Raw genomic sequence first — 14,799 nt, forward strand, 5'->3', positions numbered from 1 at the left:
GATGTTTGTGGCTTTTAAATCCATTTTGTAAATAAATGCTGCTTATATATTCAGAAAGCGTTCCGAGAATCCGCATGACCCTGAATGTTTATTTTGACACTTACTGTAGTCACTTAGCCCACGTACACTGTTTCCCTTCATGCTTACTGTGGTTTTCTGGGTGGGGAGTACCCTCTTGTACGTCAAACTTTTTGCACCTCTTTCCTGAGTGCCCAAGATCAGCTGGGCCCATGAGGTCACAGGTCTCCAGTTAACCTACCCGTGAACAGTTTCAGTGGCCCACTCAGCTCCACTTGAAAATCCCCCTTTTGTCGTTTTTCATAAAGTGTGTGAATCTAAAGTTCCAAATGTTATTGAAATGCAACTTTCACAATTTTTTTCTGCTCTGTCATCGCTGACTTGTTATGGTTGAAAGTTATACTTTCCAAAAGACAGTTCATTTACAGCTTACTACTGCACTCCATAGACATGGTAGGAAATGATCCAATAGTCTCCAGAAATAAAGGCACCATAGCCCCTGGGCTCGGCTTCTGACTCTATTAATTACATACAGTTATCCCTCAGTATTTGCTGGGGATTGGTTCCAGGATCTCCTGCGGATACCAAACTTCATGGATGCCCAAGTCCCTGATATAAAATGGCATAGTATTTGCATATAACCTATGCATATTCTCCCATATACTTTAAATCACCTCTTGATTATTTACAATACCTAATACAGCATAAATCTTGTGTAAATAGTTGTTATACTGTATTGTTTAGGGAATAATGACAAAAAGAGTCTTTATATGTTTAGTAGAGACAGAATTTTTTTCCCTAATATTTTCCATTTGTAGCTGGTTGAATTCAAGGCTATGGAACACATGTAGAAGGAGGGCCAACTGTATTTATCATATAATTTGAATAAGTTACCTAGTTAACTTAAAAAATAACCCAAGCTAATAACAAGGGAAACTGAGCAGGAGAGAGAAAAAGTATATGGAACTCTGTGTTATCTGCTCAATTTCTGTAAACTTACAACTGCTATAAAATATAAAGTCTATTGATTTAAACAAAACAACAAAAACCCAAAAAGCATAGTGACAATCTGAATTACCTCACACATGAGCAGCAACTATGTTTACTTCACATATATTAATTCATTTACTCCTTAGAACAACCCTATGAAGTGGGTGTTCTTTACATTTGGGGGATGAAGAAACTAAGATGAAGAGAGATTCTAGAATTTGTTCCCTTACTAGTAAGTAGTGGAGACAGGATCCAAATCTCCTTATCTGTCCCTCCAAATCCCATGCTGCTCCCTCTAAACCACACTGCTTCTGTTATATTTTGGTCACATTATATTTATTGTTGGGCTTGGATGCCAGACACCTAGAGCTAAATTTAATGCTCAATAAGGGTACAATATTACTTTTTGATATATTTGTTTTCTCTCACCTCTTTCCATTTTTACAACTATTATTATTATTTCAATGGTCTCATGTATAGATATGCCTTCAGTCAGTCATTCAAAAGCCTTCACTGATCTTTAACTATAGGCCAGGCATCATGTTGGACAGTAGGGTAGAAGGATGAATGAGATACAACTCCTGTGCTCACAGAATTTGGCCTAGTCAGGGGACAGACCCAAAAACCTGTAATTACATTTTGAGATGTAAAGGTAGGATCCGAAATATAGCCTTGGAGCTAAGAAAGGGCTTACCAGAGTCAAAGTTGGAGCAGAGGTTATCTGAAGTTAGCAGAGGCATTCTAGACAGGGTGGACAGCATGAGGGCACCACAGGGTATGGAGGTGAGAAACAGGACGCCCGGAAGGTGGACTACTACAGCCTTTTTGGACGTGATAAGACAATAAACCATAGTCACAAACAAATACATTGTTAAAGTTTTGTGATGTAAAAACAGAGTGCTGAAAAACCTCAGTGTGGGTCAGTGTCCTAAATTATTTCCTGAAAATAAGCACTGATCCCCCTCTATTTCATAGCACCGTTTAAAACATTTGCTAAAGTGATCAAGTCACTTTGGTGATTGGAAGAGTGAACTTTTTAAAGAAGTATTTTCTTACTGTCTTCTATATTTTGCAACAAAACTTTATCCATCATATATCAGGAGAAAAAGAATAATTTTAGTCTTTTTTTTTAAACTTCAGGATATTGCTGATATTTTAATAAATGCATTCTAGATATGTTTTTGTTTGTTTGATTCCATATAAAGGCTATCTAGGCACAAGTGTTGATTTCCACCCTGACACCAAAATATGCTTTTTCATAAATGTATACCTGATAATTCTTCATTCTTTGACATAAGGAGCATTTCTTCCTTCAAATTTACTTTTAAATTAAGTCTTTTATTTTAGAACCTCAAATATCAATTGAAACACACATATGAGAACATAGAAAAATGAAATGCCCCCACAGAACAACAAAATTCTGCAACTACAGACAGATAGAAGGTTACAGTAAAGTGGGCCATGAGGATCATTTATCCTATGCCCATGTTTTATAGCTGAGTAACTGACACCCAGAGAGGTGGAGTCACTTGGCTAAGATCTCCAAGTTCATTAATGACAGAGCTCCGAGTAGAGTGAATTCCCAAATTTCAGGACAATGTTACAAAAATTATCTCCTGGAGTTTTATGAATGTAAAAGAGCTGAAGACATTGTGAGGTTAACATTTTCTTCCCCAGGAAAATCATTACTGCACAAGAGCAGAAGGACAGTGGTCAGAATTGAGTTGTCAGGCAATGGCACCGCAGAAGAAAGTTCTTAGCTTCAAGTGTGATGGGTGAGCTTACAGGACTTCCCCAGTGGGGCCAACACTGATTGACAACAGGGCTTCAGTGGAGTTGGCTTCAATAGCCATAACGCCATCTACAGTTGCCAAAAGACACCAGCCTGCTTGACAGCAGTAGCTACAGGTGGCTATCACCTTTTCATATTCTTTCTTCTACTCTGCTTGCTTGACTTGAATGCTTAGCCTTAGGAACTGCTTGGCCACTAAAAAGGTAACATTTTTGAGTGCAGTTTGGCTTTTCTGGTTTTGAATAAGGAAAAGGAGACTGTGGGGTATAGAAGACAACTACAGCCATGAGGAATTACATGGGGGAGTGGCCTGCTCTGCTAATCAGGGGGTAGAGACTTTTTCTGTCCCCTTACTTCAGAATCCGTATTAGAATAAAAGCACAACATATGTGAACACTTGGAAAGTATCTGCTTTTTGATTCTGTTGATGCCATACTCCTATTGATGAGACCAGAATTAAAAAAAAAAAGACACTAAAAATGAATTTAAGAAATGGATCTAGCACCATGGAGCCAAGGATTATGGGCCCCCTCCATTTCTGCTCTGTGTCTTCTATTATTGCCTGCTGACTATATCTGCTCACGAGGGACCGTGAACTATCCATGAGTGCAAAATGGATACAGCACAAATTGATTCAGTAACATCACATAGACATGTATGAATAATGAGCTTCAGTTGCAGTCTGTCACACAGCAAGCATATCAGTGTAACTGATTTATCGAAAACTTGAGTGAGTAAAGCCTCATTCTTAAGAGAAGGTATCAGTTGTTTCTTTACTTCTCTTTTTTTTTGGTAAAAAACAAATTTGAGCAAACTAAGACCATTTGTAATTTAAAATACTAAAAAAGTTGAAAGTGGCTTTCATTGAAGCTGACCTACTTCTGATATCTTAAAGGAAAAAGAAGGACAGGGGAGAGGGTAAATGATAACAATATTATCATAAAGCTTGAAGGTTCGTCAATGATGCTAATCAATTTCAAATTCCCTGAGGAAAGCCGTGTCTTTGCATGGGTGTCTATGACTGTTAGAGGAATACACCTAAGTCACAAAAACAAGGAAAAATGAGCTTGTTATTAACTCCCCTCCTTTAGAAAAATATCCTAGGATATGCAATGAGAAAAACTTCAGAAGGGCACTCTGCATTCATTCTACAACAATCATACAAATATAGTGGGTGCCACTATTAAAACCAAAGAGAACAGTAACAATTTCAGGCACAAGAGTGCAGTATCTCCGAAACTTGCCCTGTATCTTTTTGTGTTTTCAGAGCAGGGAAATTTCAAATTCTGGCCATCTGCACATTTAAATGAAAGAGGCAGGAATCAGACTAGATGATAATCCCTCAGAGCTTTTCTAATTCCCAGCTTCCAGGAGCCCCTGAAATTTAAAAATAAAATAAGATAGAACAAGGAAAGTTAAGATCTTCCTCAAAGAGAGAGAGACTGAAAGTAAAAGCATGGGTTAAAATACCCATAATTACAGCATGTAGTTCCAAGCAGTTTTCAGATGAAGCAAGAACAAAGTATATACAGGTAGAGATTGAACTTGCCTAAGAGTAGAGAGAAAACTATTCAGTAGAATTCTTTAAGGGTACCAAGGTACCACTTAGCAAGTCACTGAGTTCAAGCCCTAAATAGCATCTTTGGGAATCCAGTCGATACACCTCTAAAGAGAGGTCCTATATGTCAGATATTAAATACAGAGGGAAAAAAAATCCTCTTTCTACAGGTTGTAATCAAGGCAAGGGAGAACAGGGGAGGAAGGTTGTAATCTTGGCAAGAGAGAACAGGGGAGAACCAGCACTTGACTAAATGAACCCGGATCAGCTTACAGACGCAGCATCTCTCTGCAGGTCAAAAGTGTTTAATTTTATACAAGAATAACAAAGGATCCTGTTATTACCTCTTTAAACAACGCATTATTTTTAAGAAGTGAGGAAAATCAAACAAATCCAGCAATAACTTGATTAACCTATTTAGTCACGTTGGCTCATAAAGAATTAATTATTTAATATAGGCATTAAGTAAATTTTTTTTTTTAAAAAAGCATCTGTAATTTATTCACTGGCCCCAGGGATATCTTTGGAATCAAAGACAAAGCTTTACTGAGTTCTGAAGTTCTCACCAAATACTTGTATATGTGTTCAAAGGGGCTTGAAAGCAGCCAGGCACTTTCTGCTTCAGGCTACACATTAACTAAATTCCAATGTGCCCTGCACAGAGCAACCTTTTCATCAATTATTTCCTGCAATCCTTCAGAATGTTCTTTTCGTGGTGTGTGTGGTTAGACTGTGAGATCACTGTAGAAATCCTGCAAATGCCAAGACAGACAGACAGACAGACAGACAGACATACCCCACGCAAAAACTCCATGGTCCTAAAACTGTATGCAGTTGTCATCTTCAAAGCAAAGAGTGAAGAACTGAGAGAATTCAAAGAGGTAAGGCGGACAGGGTGTGTATGGGAGGAGGTTTGCAGAAAGACTAACCAGAGAGTGAGAAAGAAAGGGAAGGGGAAAAGATGGGACAAAAGAGAAAACCAAAGAGGACCATCTTTATATAAACAATTTCTGGATTGAGATTTTTATGTTGAGAAATCAAGTGAACAAACAAATGGGACAGATGTTGTGTTGCTGAACTGTCACCACTTTAAGTAGAAACTCTGCTCCATAGTGCACACCCATGGGCAGGAGGCCCCATGGTAAACAGCTCTGGGTGCACACTAGGAGGTGGGCCTAAATTGTCACCATGCAGCACGGCCCGTGGGGAGCTAATATGCTCTTGAGTTCCCAGAATTTAAGTCACTAGTTCAATGGAAACACCATCCCTACCCGTCTCCCAGAGACTTTGCAATGATCAAAACATGAGACTAGAGATGAAAACACCCCAAAGCTGCATCTGGCTGCCTGGGACAGCGATGCCCAGGACGCTTGCTTCCCATGACTAAGAAGCATGGCATCTGTCCAGTGAGCAACTCGGTGGCCTCAGCTAAATCGAGTTTGATTCTCCTCTTCCACATACTCCCAAATCCATTGTATGGATGGTTCACGCCTTTTTATTGCACTAAGATTCAAAAGGTTCGTGAGCCTAAAGTTCATTCATGGGGTAAAGAGAAATACTACACAAAGATTTGTAGCGGAGAGAAAACGCAGCTGACTGGGAGGCAGGAGATGTGGGTTCTAGTCCCTACTCTGTCACCAACGTCCAGTGGGACCCTGGGTGTGTCATATACTCTCCAGGGATTAGCTTCCTCATCTACGAAGAGAGAAGGCTGAAATTAGACCGAGAGGCAGGGGCAGCTCTAGCTCTACATTCTCTAATTCTAGGTAAAATACTCTTATTTTTGTTCTAAAATATAACTATAACCATTCTCAAAAGATTTTGAGGTAATTTAGTTTGGTCATTTCTCCAGTAAAATAAATGTCAATATCACTAAATAAAAAAGCAGATTACAATATAATATGTAGAATGTTTTTAATCATGTTAACATTCAGACATATACATATGTCTCAAACCTTTGATTTTGATATATATGGTTTGTACTTAAAAAAATAGATATTTCTAATTTTCTTCAATGACCATATGTTTATTTTGTAATCAGAAAAATAATATTAAAATTTAAAAGCTAAGCTACTACACCTAATTATTTTCAGGGCTGTCTTCCAATATTTTCCCAACAACAAATTTGCTACACACATACACATTTGGTTATGTATACATTCAATTTATAAAACACTGAGATTCAGTGAGGGGAATTGTGACACTTTGTAAAAACAATTGCCCTAAACATTTTAGAGAGCAAATAAAAATTAAAATCTATTAGGAGGATTAGAAGAATTCTGATTATCTATGGAGTGATAAACTCAAGGCACAGAAAAAAATATAACTATGGCTTGAATTAATTTAGGGAAGCTACAGCTATAAGAATTTTTTGTAACCAATTTAAATTCATTAAGAGTGAGCCTTTCTGTATTCTTTTATATGCCTCCATATCCTCTCTTTCTATCAAATGCTATACGCCCTTTGGTTCCTTGTGAGGATGATTTGAAGTTACTAACGTTGACTCTAAAAGTATATAAAGTGACACCTACGGAACTGCATCTGAGCACCTGATTGTGAGACTGTCCCACGTGGCATCAAGTACCTCACATCACAGATCGAGGTTCACTCTGTATGTGAGCAGCATGAGATGTGGGTTAAAAGTATTAAGAAAATAATTTCGAAGCCCAGGAGATCTTTTGGGAAGTTTTCACATCAGTCTTTAAGCCAGAAGCAATGACTACAGTGAGCAGACAATATAATAGGAACTTTATGAGGATTAAAAAAGAGGCAGGGAAATCACTCAGGCGCACCCTGCCCCAACCTTCTAACCTTTGCAGACCCGGCCCGCTGGAATTCAGCCTCTGGGCCAACACTTCAGCAATTTGAGAGCCAAGAGGAAATTTTGGTCCATTCTGTTGTCCTCCGGGGGTATGTGTCTCAGAATATCCCTCAACTCTTCCTTACTCCCGTCACAGCTCCGGCCCTGGGATACATTCAGATGAAGATGACACGTATCAGACCTGTCCCTCCCCTGAGGTAAACTAGAGAGAGCAAGACAGTTCTTTAGCAAAGGTGGGGCGAGACACAGAGGTGATGCTGCTTCAAAATCGATTGTGTGCAGGTCCTCGGGGACCAAGGGGAGAAATTCTGCACTTAATTTTCCAGAGAAACAAAGCGTCACAGAGGATTCTGGGCCCAGACCTTCTCCTTCCCTGTTGCAACCCTCCTTCTTTAAGGTGCACAGTTTCATTTCCTGCCTGAGCTTTCCACAATGAGCTCCAATAACTCAGCCCTCCGCTGTCCTGACAGTTTAGTTAAACCCACAGAGCAAAACGTTACAAATACAATCCCAGCAAGAGGGGAGTTGCCCATAGGCTCACATTAACTACCAGTCCCCAAGTAGCTAACCTTCACTTATCACAGGGAGAATTCCGAAGCAAAACCAAATCCATGAGCAAAATTCATCATGCCAGGAAAGAGGAGAGGGAAAATAAACACCTCAAGTCCACAACTACTGTTTCCAACTCTCCCTCCTCACTCAGCGTCCTGACTGAGACTGTGTTCACAGCCGTCCCTCTGCCTGGAGAGGTAAACCTGTTTTTAATGTAGGACTCCTTTTCTCACTCTCTTTTTTGTCCTTGAGACCAGCACTGAGCTCACTGAGGAAGCGAGGCCTAAGGGTTTACACCTGTGACCCAAACTTTCCATTCTGTGTGAGATTTTTCTTTTTTAAGAAAAACAATTCAAGGGAAGTTTCTGAACCACTGCTTTTCCTTAGGCCAATGGCTACCAACAGCGACAGCAAAGCTTTTTATTTTCAAATGTGACCCAAATTACGACTTATATTACACCAGATTTCACCTTCACTTCTTTCCAAGTCCTTCCCAAGGCCGCCGTTTCTTGCACAGGGACACAGTGAACATCAACATGTAAGCCGCTAAAGATAACGATTGAAGATTACCTAAGATGACAACCAATGTCATTTCTTCCTGCTTCCTAGATCTTACTTTGTCACAACTTATGTACAACATTAGAAGAATTAATATGGACAGGTGAGCCCTAAAAATGAGTCCTGGACAGTTCCCAATATGGCAGAACACCAAGGTTTTCCTGCCTTACTCCAAAGATGCCATATAAACGCAGCTTTGCCTCATAAAGTGTGAGCCAATAGGCCCGCGGAAGCCAGGGTGGTGATCGTGAAGTTATGGCAGTTAGTTTGTGAGAACTTAAGTCCAACTTAATTGAAAAATCAAATAAATAGATAGTTATAAAAGTAATTACTAGAGGTTTTATTCCCAAGCAAATCCATCACAGCAGCATAAGAAATGTAATGATACAATAATGGTGATACTCTTTGCTCCATCTCTGGCTGTTCCTGTTTGCCTGCAGAGATGTTCCCTCATGTTAAATGTACTGTGGTGGCACTCACACAGATACACAATCCAAGCGAGACAGAGCCCGAGATCCTCACTGAAAAACAAAGGGGGAATGAACCAAAGGTTCATGCCTCCTGTTGCCAGACACTGCGCTGTGGGCTCTGGAACCACTCGGCCCTACCCAGGACGCCCAGCAACGCTGTGAGGTAGGAATCATTATCATCTCTAACTGACACGAAGTCTGGAGCAGTAGGAGGCTGACTAACTCACATCAAGGCACCTACCTCTTAAGTGCAGAACTAGGATTCAACCCCCTGTGTTTCTGACTCCAAAGCCCTTTTCATGACACCATGATTCCAAAGATGGTGCTCAAGTTATTGAGAGATGCATCCCTTTGCTAAAATAGTCTGTCCTTGCGCTGCCAAAGCTCCTGCGATGATACCAAATTTCCACTGTGGATTTAGAGACAATGGACAGCTCATAAGTCGTGTTAAGCCATAATCTGTGTCAAAGGTGCAGGTATTAAATGCTGAGTCACTGCTATGCTTTGCAGAGATAATACTTCATCCTCCCTGCCCACACACATATTCTAGCAGTCAGCTAGGCTTGGAAAAAGATAGCTCAAGCAGAACCGGGCACCAGAGCTGAAATGCTAGAAATGGTTTCTCTCCCTCAAATTCCCTTCTCCAAACCCACACCTCAGCAAGGCTCAGTGTCTGCCTGTTTTAATGATTCATACACAGGGGAACAAGGCTGTCATCACTGGGCCAAATCCGAGTGGATGGAATGCTACCCTTCCCAGCTGTGCTGCATGAGGAATATCCTTGTAAAATCAGCTTGGAGAAACTTGCTTTGGGACACTTGCTTTTCCCACTTTCTGTTGCAGTTAATGAAGTCCTGTCTCCTGTCCATATACCACTCACTTGGTGTCTATAAGAGGAGATAAAGTGAGCTCACAAATAGCTAGAATGTAAGTTAGTGTGGTGAGTCTGCTAAGCAAGATGCACAGAGCTTCTACCATTTGGGGTGGGCCAGGGAGAAGGGCTCCAAAAATGTTAGCATTTGACTCCAGTGTTGTGGAAAGTGTGACAGCTAGAGCCGGGGATGGGGGGCAAGGAAGAGAGGCTATCCTAGGCTAAAAGAAAGGACCGAGGAGAGAGTAATTGGAAAGAGTGTTACACTTGTCTTAAGTATTTCTTTTATCTTTCCACAGTCCAGATCTCAAGCCTATGTCTTTTGGTGGAGCCTTACTCTCAATAATAAGGAAAACCAATCTTTAGAAGACTACTAAGAGGTTACAAAGTAATTTACATTTAAATAGGTAATTACAGAACAAAATCGAAATATAAATCTAAAGGAATGATTATAATGGTGGCATTTAAGACAACATGACAAGTGGAGGGGCCCTCTCAGCATTCATCCAATCTCATCACTTAGGGCAGTATTTTCAAAGTGAGTGGCCTAACCTCTAGCAGTATTATGAGAACTACAGGTGACATGTGGATCCAGCATTAACAAACAATGAATCACATAATGAGAAAATTATTCCTTTATAAATCCTTCTTCAAGTAGCCAAGGAAAAAAAATCTCAGCATGGTGCTAATAGGTCTTTAACATCTCTCTAACACTGGTTAATCTCTACTTTTGACAAAGAGAGAGAGTAGGCTTCAGAATTAGAGCCTGTTGGCACATTTAGGGCAAGTGATATTTACTCACGGCAAAGGGACATTTAGGGAAGGCTATAAAGTTTCCATGAAAACAATATTGGTAAAAAACATTAAGGTCTATTTTAAAGAAAAATATTAAGTAAATTCTGGCATAGGTGACACACGCACATAGCAAACATTTTGAAGGTGGCATATGGATAATCAAAGTTTGAGACACCCTGCTTCAGAGCCTGTTCATCGGGCAGGTTTACCTTTGGACTCTACTGACCCAGAAGTGAAATGTAAGAGCGAGAGTCAGCAGGAAAAGTCAGCTCTGAGCACTAATGGCAGCAAACCCAGAGGCAGGGCATGGAAATGTTACTGTGCTGTCTTTCCCAGGCAGACGCAGGAAAGAGACCAGTGACCCACTGTTGAAGGTCCTTTCCTTTGCACAGCAGATCAAAAATAATAATAATAAAAAAAGGTAACAAATATATGCACGCATGTGGACATCAAAATCAGGCATCAGGGTTTTTTTTTTAATAATAAATTTATCATCATACTATAGTTATAAGAACGAAGCATTTAAGCCCAAACTTTTAAATGTAACAGCATTTTGTTCTATTTTCACAATCTATTTACACTTCGTTTAATGCTCAATACTACTGACAGCTTTGTTAAACCGATAACATACAAAGCCATGTAACTTTTTTTTTTTAAAAGCAGTTATGACAATGTGCTTTAAAATGTGGGTAAAGAAATGCAAAATCGCAATTTTTTAAAAGGAAAGAAATCTTGGCTGTCCTTTGTTTTGTCAGAAAGAAAGTTTATCACACAATAAAAAAGAAATTATACTTACAGCTTTAAATAGGCAAGACTCACATTGTCAAAATGCACATATTTTCTGGAAAATTGTCACCCTTAGGCAGGAAAAACAAAATTGCTTTTAATGACAGAACTTCTTAGATTGTACTTGGAAGCGAAGGGTGTTTATGAGAAATAAAGCTAATGAGTCACAGAGCAAAATAAAATGGATGGTGTAGTTTCTCACTTGTCAGTGCATAACTTGATAAGAAATCAAGCTCTGCTAGCAGGACTCATTTCAAGGTGCATTCTGAACTGTAATGGTGCCAGGTGACCTTCCTTAGAAGGAGGCACTCCTAGCCTGGAGGTGCTTTTGAAATCTTCCAGGTCTAAACAATCACACCTTTAGAAATTAAGGAATGTGCCCCTGGGTGGACAAGTGTTAAAACCTCGCTATTTTTGGTAGTCTACTAGCGTAAAACAGTTCTTTGGGTTGAAACTATACATTGAAACTTACGAAACTAAACTCATTAATTAATTCTTCATATTTTCAACAAGGATCCATAAGCTACATGTGATGTAGAAAAGGAAAAGGAAAAAAAAAAATTAGGTCAAGCAGGTTATTTGGCATGATGTACGCATTAAGGAAATAGAGCTGCTTCACTAGAGGACATTTTTTAAAAGGAACAAGCCTGGAATGTTGTCAAACCGGTTTGTGTGTTGATAAGAGTACAGAATGTAATTGCTTATGGGTGGTTGAGGAGAATCTGGATTCCAGTGCACCTGTGAAATTTAAACCACATTTTGCTACAACCACCAATAAGTGCTTAGCAGGACCAACTAAGCACGCAGCAGAATTTGCGGGATCCAGTGCAAAATGAAAATGTGGGGCCCTCTGTTAAAAAAAAAAAAAAAAAGTATTAAAAACTTCAAGGTATGCCGGGCGCTGTGGCTCAGACCTGTAATTCCAGCTACTCAGGAGGCTGAGGCAGGAGGATTGCTGGAGCCCAGGAGTTTGAGGCTGCAGTGAGCTACAATCATGCCACTACACCTTCAAGACGGTAGCAGCACAGCATTAAACCAAATATTAGGCCCTTCTGAGTGCAGGATCCGGGGTGACTGCACCGGCCCAACCTCCGTGATGCTGGTCCCTGAGCTCCCCAACTGCAGTCATAATTTCAGGCCCCCCAGAAATTTCTTTCCAAACCAGTGTTATAGACTTGCCCATCCTACATTCAGATGAAATAGATCCTCAAATGCCCCAAACAATATTCCCCTTAACAGATTCAAAGATTGATATAATTTTGGTATTTCCTCTTTCTCTCAATTTTTTTTTTTTTTTTCTTGCAAGCCTGAATAACGTCTTCTCAAAATATTTCAGTTTCCTGCTGCGGAACTAAGCCAAGGAATGGCTGGTTGTTAACAACAGGCAGTTCAGTATATTGTAAAGGAAGAAGTTAACAATCATCTGAAAGTCAAGGCCTGCAGCCCACCACCTTCTGGCTGACCTTGCCACAGTGGTGTCTTTCTTTTCTTGTTAATGTGTCTTTCAACACTCAAACAGGATGTCAGCTATGAGAGAAAGTTACTGCCCTTTTTCTTACCATGAACCCCAGAGCTGTTTCCACACCACAGGAATCCCTGTTACTTTCCAGTGAACGGCTGTGCATTGTGGCTTAACCTCAGAAGGAAGCAGACGTACGATACCTTAGAAGAAAATGAACACATGCACACAAATACCAGAAAGAGAAGTCATCCACAAATGCTACCCCTGGATTCTAGCATCATTTCTCATTTCTCCATTGGAAGCTTCGAATTATTCTCTTTGAGTTTAACAACTCTTTCTGGCAATGAAATATGAAGAGGTGATGATTTCCTCCAAATTAGGAGGACATTAACAATTAAGTGTTAACGTGAATACCGTTAACAGTAATGCAATTATAACTGTATTCCACAAAGGGCAATAGGAAATAATTACTCTGATTCTCAAGTGATAGTTTCAGGAGAATGAGATTCTTAGTCTAAAACGCATTAGGAGGGGCTCTGAAACTCAAATGCACACCTACAGCTGCAGGAGCGCTCCTTCCCTGTAGCAATAACCCTGTCAGTGCCAAACCCAGCACTCTCTTGCCATCTGCTTTTCCTCCTGAACATTGGCTACAGTGAGGGTCCTGGGAGCTTCTGGGGCTGCCATACAGTTCTCAGATCCTGAAAATGGCTTATCTGAACAGCCAGAGAGGTTGCTTTAAACCTCCAAGCTAGACCAAAAGCAAATGACACCCCATCATCATTGTAGGGTTTCTGAGGATGATGAAGTGTATCCAGGGAAATGACTGATCTCCAGTTACCATGTGCATGTCAGCAGTGAGAGCTGGCCAGAGAGAGTGGTATAATAGCAGATAAACCATTAATGCCTATCTCAGTCTCATCTGATTAAAATTGGAGGACTAAACAGAGAAGCTGATAGAATCAGTCAACTGCTAATGTTTTCTCCTAAAGATGCACAGATGGAAGTTTCAAATGTGCCTCTTCAACTCTCAATTTCAGCAATCCTTCAACAATCCCTAAATTTTTCTCTCCTTTTACCTTTTAAAGATTAACATTGCTAATGATGGATATAATGAACTTTTTGAAATTTCACTTCTCTATTCTCTATTCCTTGGTGGGCATGTCCATAAGAGAAGGCAGAGGCAGGAAGATCACCGGAGCCCAGAAGTCCAAGACCAGCCTGGGCAACATAGCAAGATCTCACCTCTAAAAAAATAAAAAGAAAAAAAGAAAATTGGGAGAAAGATGTCTTTTTTTATCTCTTTCCTTCAACAAAAGCCCACCTGTTAACAGACTCTGATGATGTCTTTCTTTGCTACCCTCAGACCTATCAGAATCCACTCTAACCACAGACTCATCTAGACTCCTAGATGTAAGGCTGGTGGCGGGCACCCCTCCCTCCCTAATGGAAAAAGAAGCAGCCCACGAGACTGGCCGAGAACAATGCCTGCAAGGCCCAGCTAAGTTAAAGGATGACCACACCTGGATGGTTACCCTGATAAGCGTCAGGGTTCCTAGAGTCCACACATACCACTGGCCCCTCCTATTTCTCAATACCCACCCTAAAACTGCAAAGGAAAATTCCTTGCTCTCCCCACCGTAAATCTTCCCGCCAAAGAAATCCCCACCCCCAGCCCTAAAAACATATATAAGCCCACTCAAAACTTCTGGGCAATGAGACTTTTCAGGTCTCCCCCCCTCCTCTCTCTCTCTCTCTCTCTCTCTCTCTCTCTCTCTCTCTCTCTCTCTCTCTCTCTCTCTCTCGGCCTGTTAACCTTGCCCGGGAGCGCCCCAATAAAGCCTCATTGCTTAACCCTTTCAACTCTGCTCGTCTTTCTTTCTCTGGTGCCGGCCAATCCAAAACACCTTACACTAGTCACCTGTGTGGATTACCACCATCACCTCTTAGCTGGTCTCCCTTGTTCTCTTTTTCCCTCTCAATTCATTAGGCCTCCCCAGATTAAGAAAGCAAATGACTCCCTATTCTATAAGACCAATTCTAATTCATGCTTGGTCCTTCACACTCCCCATATTCGGCAGCACTAAACCTATCCAGACTCAATTCCCAGGACTCCTCTGTAACCT

At 40.5% G+C, this 14,799-nt stretch overlaps 1 protein-coding gene across 1 annotated transcript in view; it reads right to left on the reverse strand.

The window, feature by feature from the left end:
- EFNA5 (ephrin A5) overlaps window positions 1-14,799 on the reverse strand; it is a 278,169-nt gene that overhangs the window by 76,467 nt on the left and 186,903 nt on the right. The window lies entirely within an intron of this gene.

This window comes from Lemur catta, chromosome 12 (assembly GCF_020740605.2).
Source record: "Lemur catta isolate mLemCat1 chromosome 12, mLemCat1.pri, whole genome shotgun sequence".
Lineage (NCBI taxonomy): Eukaryota > Metazoa > Chordata > Mammalia > Primates > Lemuridae > Lemur > Lemur catta.